Raw genomic sequence first — 7,902 nt, 5'->3', positions numbered from 1 at the left:
TTTCGGTCCATTGCTCCCTGAAGGTGACAACACAGGTCAATAGGGTGGTCAGGAAGGCATATGGCATGCTTTCCTTCATTGGGCAGGGTATTGAGTACAAGAGTTGGCAGGCCATGTTGCAGTTGTATAGGACTTTGGTTCGGCCACATTTGGAGTACTGTGTATAGCTCTGTTCGCCATATTACCAAAAGGATATAAATGCTTTGGAGAGGGTGCAGAGGAGGTTCACCAGGATGTTGCCTGGTATGGAGGGTGCTAGCTACGAAGAAAGGCTGAGTAGATTAGGATTATTTTCATTAGAAAGACAGAGATTGAGGGGGGACCTGATTGAGGTCTACAAAATCATGAGGCGTATAGACAGGGTGGATAGCAAAAAGTTTTTTCCCAGAGTGGGGGATTCAATTACGAGGGGTCATGAGTTCAAAGTGAGAGGAGGAATGTTTCAGGGAGATATGCGTGGAAAGTTCTTTACACAGAGGGTGGTGGGTGCTTGGAATGCGTTGCCAGTGGAGGTGGTAGACGCAGACACGTTAGCGTCTTTTAAGATATATTTGGACAGGTGTATGGATGGGCAGGGGGAAAATGGCCCCAGACCATTAGAAAATAGATGACAGGTTCGACAGAGGATCTTCTGGATGTGAGTTTGCTCGCTCAGCTGGAAGGTTAGTTTTCAGACGTTTCATCACCATTCTAGGTAACATCATCAGCGAGCCTCCGATGAAGCACTGGTGTTATGTCCCGCTTTCTATTTATCTGTTTTGGTTTCCTTGGGTTGGTGATGTCATTTCCTGTGTTGGTGATGTCATTTCCTGTTCTTTTTCTCAGAGGATGGTAGATTGGCTCCAAATCAATGTGTTTGTTGATGGGGTTCCAGTTGGAATGCCATGCTTCTAGGAATTCTCGAGCGTGTCTCTGTTTGGCTTGTCCTTGGATGGATGTGTTATCCCAATCAAATAGGACAAATGGGCAATCAAATGGACAAACAGGCAGAAAGCTAGCCACCAGGATATATGAACATCAACTTGCCACAAAACGACATGACCCACTATCACTAGTATCCTCCCATACAGTTGAGGAAGGACACCACTTTGATTGGGACAACACATCCATCCTAGGACAAGTCAAACAGAGACACGTGTGAGAATTCCTAGAAGCATGGCATTCCAACTGGAACTCCATCAACAAACACATTGATTTGGAGCCCATCTACCATGCCCTGAGAAAAAGAACAGGAAATGACATCATCAACCCAAGGAACCCTAAACAGGTAAACAGAAAGCTGGACATAACACCAGCGCTTCATCGGAGGCTCACTGATGATGTTACCTAGAATGGTGACAAAACATCTGAAAACTAACCTTCCAGCTCAGTGAGCAAACTCACATCCAGAAACTCAACTTGAGCTACAAATCTTCTCAAAACTCGCGAACAGAGGATCTTGATTGGCGTAGGCTTGGAGGGCCGAAGGGCCTGTTCCTGTGCTGTAATTTTCTTTGTTCTTTGTTCTTTGACACTTGGGCACAGCCTTAAAATTAGAGGCGATAAATTTAAAACTGAAATGAGACTACATTTCTTCAGCCAGAGAGTGGTGGGCTTGTGGAATTCAATGCCACGGAGTGCCGTGGAGGCCAGGACGTTGGATGCATTCAAGGCAGAGATCGACAAGTTCTTGATTACACAAGGAATCAAGGGCTACAGGGAGAGTGCATGGAAGTGGAGTTGAAATGCCCATCAGCCATGATTTAAAAGGCAGAGTGGACTTGATGGGCCAAATGGCCTTACTTCCACTCCTATGTCTTATCATCTTATGGTCTTAGACAGTCAATGCTGGGGCCCTGGGGACTGTTGCTGAATGAAGAGACCTTTAGTGCATTCACTTAGTTCCTTGAAGGTGGAGTAGCATGTGAGACAGGGTAGGGAAGGACATATTTGTCATGATTGCCCGAATCAGTCAGAGCATTGGGTACAGGGGTTGTGATGGCATGTTGCTCCTGTATAGGACATTGATGAGGGCACTTTAAGAATACTGCGCACATATCGGTTGGCTCTGCTCAAGGAAGGAAGTTGTTATTTTTGAGAGGGTGCAGAAAAAATGATTTACAAGGATGTTCCTCGACTGGAGGGTTTGAACTGTCTGGAGAGGCCGAATAGTTTGAAAGGTTTTCCCCTGGAGTGTCAGAGGCTGAGGGGTGACATGACAGAGGTTTATAAAACTTCAATTCCATGAATATTCTGAATAACCAAAGTCCATTTCTCTGCCGGGGTGGGTTGGGGGGAGGCCAAAAGTCAAGTGCTAAGTTCAAAGCTGAGAGGGGAACAACTTAGAAGGGAATTTACAAAGCTCAAAAAACAAAGAAAATTTGGCCCTCCAAACCTGGTCAATCCCAGGCAGGTGGGACTAGGATAGTTTGGGATTATGGTTGAAATGGACTGGTTGGGCTGAAGAGCTGTCTGACCCTGTAACTCTTTCACGAGCTCTATTACCACCTCCGTGTCTCCTCTGGGATGTACCAGAGCAACGTATCAAACTTCAGTTCAATTAGTTTTGAGCAATTCTTCTTTATTAATTCTAATCTCCCACAGTTACTCATTTTCACATTCACTCTGCCCTGTGGAATTTCTGGAAGATTTTCTGTATAATCTTCTGTGGAGACAGAGTAATGTATCCCATCCAGCAGTGGGTCAGTGGGGGTGGGGTGAAAAGAGATGCCATGTCACCAAGTGAATACATCGGAGCACTGCACTTAGGAGATGATGGACATGGCACCCACTCCTGCTCGGAGAGTTCTAGAATCTAAACAGTTCAATGAAACTGTCATTTTACGACCATTGACAGGTTATGCTGAAACCAGTGACGCAAAGCCGTGACAACCTCATTTTAGAATCAAACTGTCTTCACACTTTGCAACTGGCATATGTCCAGGTAGAGACAAGAATCAGTCTCCAGTCAAAGTTTTAGTAACTGCAAGTGTGGCCAGAAGAGAACTGCAACTGGAAAGGAGCAGATTATGATTTATTCATAAACAGCACTGAGGCAGAAGTGAAGACTGGGGATATTATTGGTGATAAAGTCAATATTATGGTATAGATCAGCTGTGGGCAAAATGGGCCAATTGTGGTTCTGAACACTTTTCTTCATCCTCCGATGTTTGTAAGTGAAGCCATGGCACAAGAATTGAGTTTGTTACTGAAAGTGAATACAATAGTTTCCATCTTTGTCAAATACAGAAAATAGAAATCGAGATGCTGTTCACAAAGACTTACCGAATTAATAAATGGAAAGACACGGAGAAACTTACCAGGAACACCAACAAATGCGAGAATGGGATAGTAACCTGCTTGAATAATTATCAGGACACCTTCTATTCGCAAAGTTAATGGTATCCAATTGAAAGTAAGCCAGTCAACGCCATCGGATAAACTCCTGTCCATTGTTGAAATATTCCAATCTATTCCTCTCAGATTCTGGTGCGTGTTTGTAATTTTCCACTCCATTGTTCTCACATTCTGAGCCATTGTTGGAACATCCCAATCTGCTGGTGACAGATTCTGATCTCCCCCATCTCTGGAGCTGCTGATCCCAATCGTATTGAGGATGACACAACTACTGATACTATGGGAGAACACATTGGAAGAAACCCCTTATTAATAGAAGCGGGAAACCCTCCAGTGACACAGTCAGTATCCATGGGGACAGATATTAATTTGATTCACTGAACAAACAGCTCCAGTTAACCCCTTTCAGAACAACACTTTAAATGTAACATGAATACCTGTTCTGGGTGGGAAGCTGACATTGCCTGCTTTTGGTCGGAGTGCTCATCTCCAATTACTCTCACACTGTTAGACATAAAGGAGAAAGGTGAAGATTTCTTTTCACAGGCTCGATGACTCTATTGTGTTATCCACATGAGGCGTTCGGTGTAACCACATTCCTAAGAGCCATTCAAAAGGTTGTCCCTGCTCTGAAGCCTCCACCACTATAACTGCCAATGTAAGCCCTGTCTCTGGACACAACTGCCCTGAAGAAAGACAGGAAATGCTGAACTTTCCTCTCATTGCCCGAACAAGGCAACGTTTTATCTTTAACACAATAGATCCAATAATTTGCCTCCAAAGTTGCAATCATTTTTTCACAGTTTATACACATTTTCTTTCCTGTTTCCTTCGGCCTGAGCTGAAAAGTAAGCATTACATTTCCAATTGCCGTGTTTATTGGGATTGAAGAGTCAAAGACAGCATCTATGTGATTGGTTAGCAAACAGAAAGGAATAGGAGAATAGGAAATGCAGACTGGGCAGGAGTAAAGCAATATGCCCCAGACACCAATATCATCTTATAGTCAGAATAAAATAAAATACAGAGAAGGAAAAAGAATATCCTTGTCCGAAGGAATGGTAAGTGACAATGTAAACAAAACACAATAGTTTGGAATAGAGGAGAAATGATTTGATACGTACTCTGCCAGTGTGTGCAGATAGAAAAGACTGTTCATGTATGCACAAGACATACAGAGTTAACAACTGAGACATAGTTCACAAAATATGATGCAGACGATGTACAACATTTATAAAACATTTAAACATTGTTTGATTCTCAGCTGATGTGTTCTGTTCCCATTCTCTCAAGAATTTCCCCTCTCTGGGTTTCCATGCTCTCCTCTCTCATTCTTATCAGTTTGTGAGTTATAAATTTCTGCTTTGTGTGTCGCACCTTATTTCAATTAATTAACACACTGCAAGGAAATAAATATACTGACCTGCTGGGTTCTGTCAACGGCTGGCGTCTGTCATATTAGGGTAGATAAAAGTTCTGGCATCAGACAGAGAATGCGAACATGTTACTCTGTTGTCCCTTCATTGTACTGAGGAACACAGCACACAGAAATTGCCAAAATAGCGAAGTACATTTACTTCTGTCAAGAATCTATTTTTACACCTCTTAATCCATATTCCCTCTCTGTTTCAGTCTCCCTCTCTATTTATATCTTGTTAATAAACCCTTCAAAAGTCCCCGGTAAATCTCTCAAACCTCCCTCTTTCAGTTAGATCTATTGCTCATTTGTGGATGTGATGTGATAATAATGGAGGAACATCACTATAAAGGAGGAAGGATGTTGCCAGAGTTGATGGGAAGGGAAGCCGAGCAGGGAAAACAGTGGAGCGGCAATGGCAGGACTTTCTTGGGATAATTCGAAGGCACATTTTAAATTCCTCCCAAGGGAGAAGAAGCATACTCAGGGAGGACAAGGCAGCTGTCGATAATACAGGCGGTCGGAGACAGCATAAGAGCAAAAGAGAAAGCGTTCAAAGTGGTGAAGACTATTGGAAATCCAAAGGATTATTAAGACTTGAAATTCCATCATAGGGTAAATGATAAAAGCAATAGGGAGGAGAAGATGAAATATGATGGCAAGCTTGTTAATAATATAAAAGAAGATTGCAAGAAGTCTTTCGATATATAACAAGGAAGAGAGGGAAGCATGACCAAACACGGGACTGCTGGAAATGAGGCTGGAGTACTTATGGGAAACATAGAAATGGTAGACTATCTGATTAGGGACTTTGCATCAGTCTTCACGGTGGAAGACACCAGCAGCCAGCCAGAACATAAAGCGAATCAGAGGCAGAGGTCAGTGATGTGACCATCAGTAAGGAGAAGGTGCTGCGGAAGCTGAAAGATCTGAAGGTCGATAAATTAACCAGATCAGATGGACTGCGCGCCATAGTTGTAAGGAGATAGCGGACAAGTTTGTTTCGCTTTGCTGGTGATCTTTCAGGAATCGCTGGAGTCAGAGAGGGTCACAGAAGACTGGCAAATATCACCCCGCTGTTTAAGGAGAGAGAGAGACACAGAAATCAGGAAATTATAGGTGATGGGGCAATGAAAAATATTTTGGACAAGGCTCAGTGGATACTTAGTTTTATGAGTAGAGGTCCAGAGTATAAAAGCAGGGAAGTGGTGGAGTATATTGAAACAATATTTGATTAAGCTACAGCATAACAAGGGTTAAATTTACAAATTATATTACAAACAGAAGACTTGAAAGTGCGGTTGAAATGAAGGAAATCGGTTTAAAGCATACAGGAGCGCACATGACAAATTGTTGCCTAGACCCTGTAGTTAAGGATGTCGGGAACAGCCTGTGAGTAAATTCAGTTTTAAAAAGTCTAAAAAGCACAATGAAAGCTGTTGCTGCAGAGTTCCCAATGTACAACAATGTCGTCAAGACTGAAGATGAAATAAAGCCGGATATTTGAAAAGATCGCAGACTCATTCCTCCGTTCTCTGCAACCCAAAACACACCTTCCAGGAGAAGCAGCATTTCACTTGTACTCTTTCAATCCAGTCGACTGTCATTGCTGCTCACAATGCTGCCTGCTTTACACTGGCGAGACCAAAGAGAGGCTGCTTTGCCAAACACTTCCACTCTGTCTGTAGGAATAACCCTAACCTCCTCATTGCTTCCAATTTCAATAACATACCTTGTTCTCATGCTAACATTTTGCTCCTGGGTTCCTGCAATGCTTCAATGAAGGGCATCCCAAGCTCGAGTTACACCTCATTTTATGCTTTGTGCTTTATAGCTTGTAGGCCTTAATATTCAATTCCATAACTTCACAGCCTGACACCATTCTCCATTTTTCGTACATTCTCCCTCCTGGTCTCCCTGTGACCATGTCATGTTTGTGTCTTGTTTATCTTGCACTGAATGGAAGGAACCCATCTCTCCCATTCACACCTGTATTTACTCCCATTCTACATCTGTTTTTCTTTCACCACAACTAAACGTCCATTTGTCTTTCGCACTGTACAACACGCCCTCTGTTTTCTGTCACTCCTCCTCCACCTCTGTCAAGGTATTTTCCAATCCTTTTCAGTTCTGAAGAAGGCTCACGCTGGACTTGAAACCTTAACTCTGTTTCTCTGTCTCCACAGATGTGTCCAGAACTGCTGAGTTTCTCCAGAAATGAATCGGCACAAAATAAATTTTCAACAAAACAAAGAACTGTGGACACTGGAAATCTGAAACAAAGACAAAAGTTGCTGATGAAACTGAGAGCTTTGAAGAAGTGTCACCGGATCCGACAGATGAACTTTGCTCTGACTCCACAGATGCTGCCAGACCTGCTTAGTTTCTTCGACAATTTCTATTTTCAAATAAATTCCAACAGTGTGTGTCAAAGCTGCACAAACGCCCTGTCCAAAATGGAGCATCATACATTGGGAAGTGAATGGCACAGCAAGGTGCACTCATTCATTGGTTCAGGCTGGCACCACTGGCACGACAGAGCACTTAATCATGGTCAGGCAGAGAAACAGGGAGAAGCACATTCACTTTAAAAACAGAAGATTTCACTGTGGCAAGCGAAAAGATTCAGATGAATATGTCAAATGTGTCTTGTGGAATGTGACAAATTGGTAGCCTGAAATCATGGAGAGACTCTCAGAAGAATAAGAACAATAAAGTAGAAGTGTTATCATATCAGAACCCAGAGTAAGTCACTGAGTACAGGAGCGATGGGGACTGGGTCTGAACTGGGGATAGGCAGTACAATGACATTGCACATATTGCAGCTCAAAACTGGGCATTCATGTGGTGATGACCACAGCAGCAGCAGAAGCAGAATTGTGTTCAACCACAATCTGTAACTTTATGTCCCAGAGAATCCCTCAGTCTACGATTACCATCAAGCTGAGCAATGGTTCAGTGACGAGTGCAGGCAAACTCGCCGGGGTCAGAACCATCTGAACCAAAAACTGATGCCAGCCCATTATAAATGCCAGATTTGGCTGCTTGCATTACAAACAGCAGGGCCAACACATTACAGACAGGGCAAAGTGATTGCAACAGCAACAGACCAGAAGTCCTGCCATAACCAGTCATAAATGGTGATTGAC

This window comes from Stegostoma tigrinum, unplaced genomic scaffold (assembly GCF_030684315.1).
Source record: "Stegostoma tigrinum isolate sSteTig4 unplaced genomic scaffold, sSteTig4.hap1 scaffold_76, whole genome shotgun sequence".
NCBI classification, from domain to species: domain Eukaryota; kingdom Metazoa; phylum Chordata; class Chondrichthyes; order Orectolobiformes; family Stegostomatidae; genus Stegostoma; species Stegostoma tigrinum.
Note: the sequence above shows the minus strand (reverse complement) of the source record.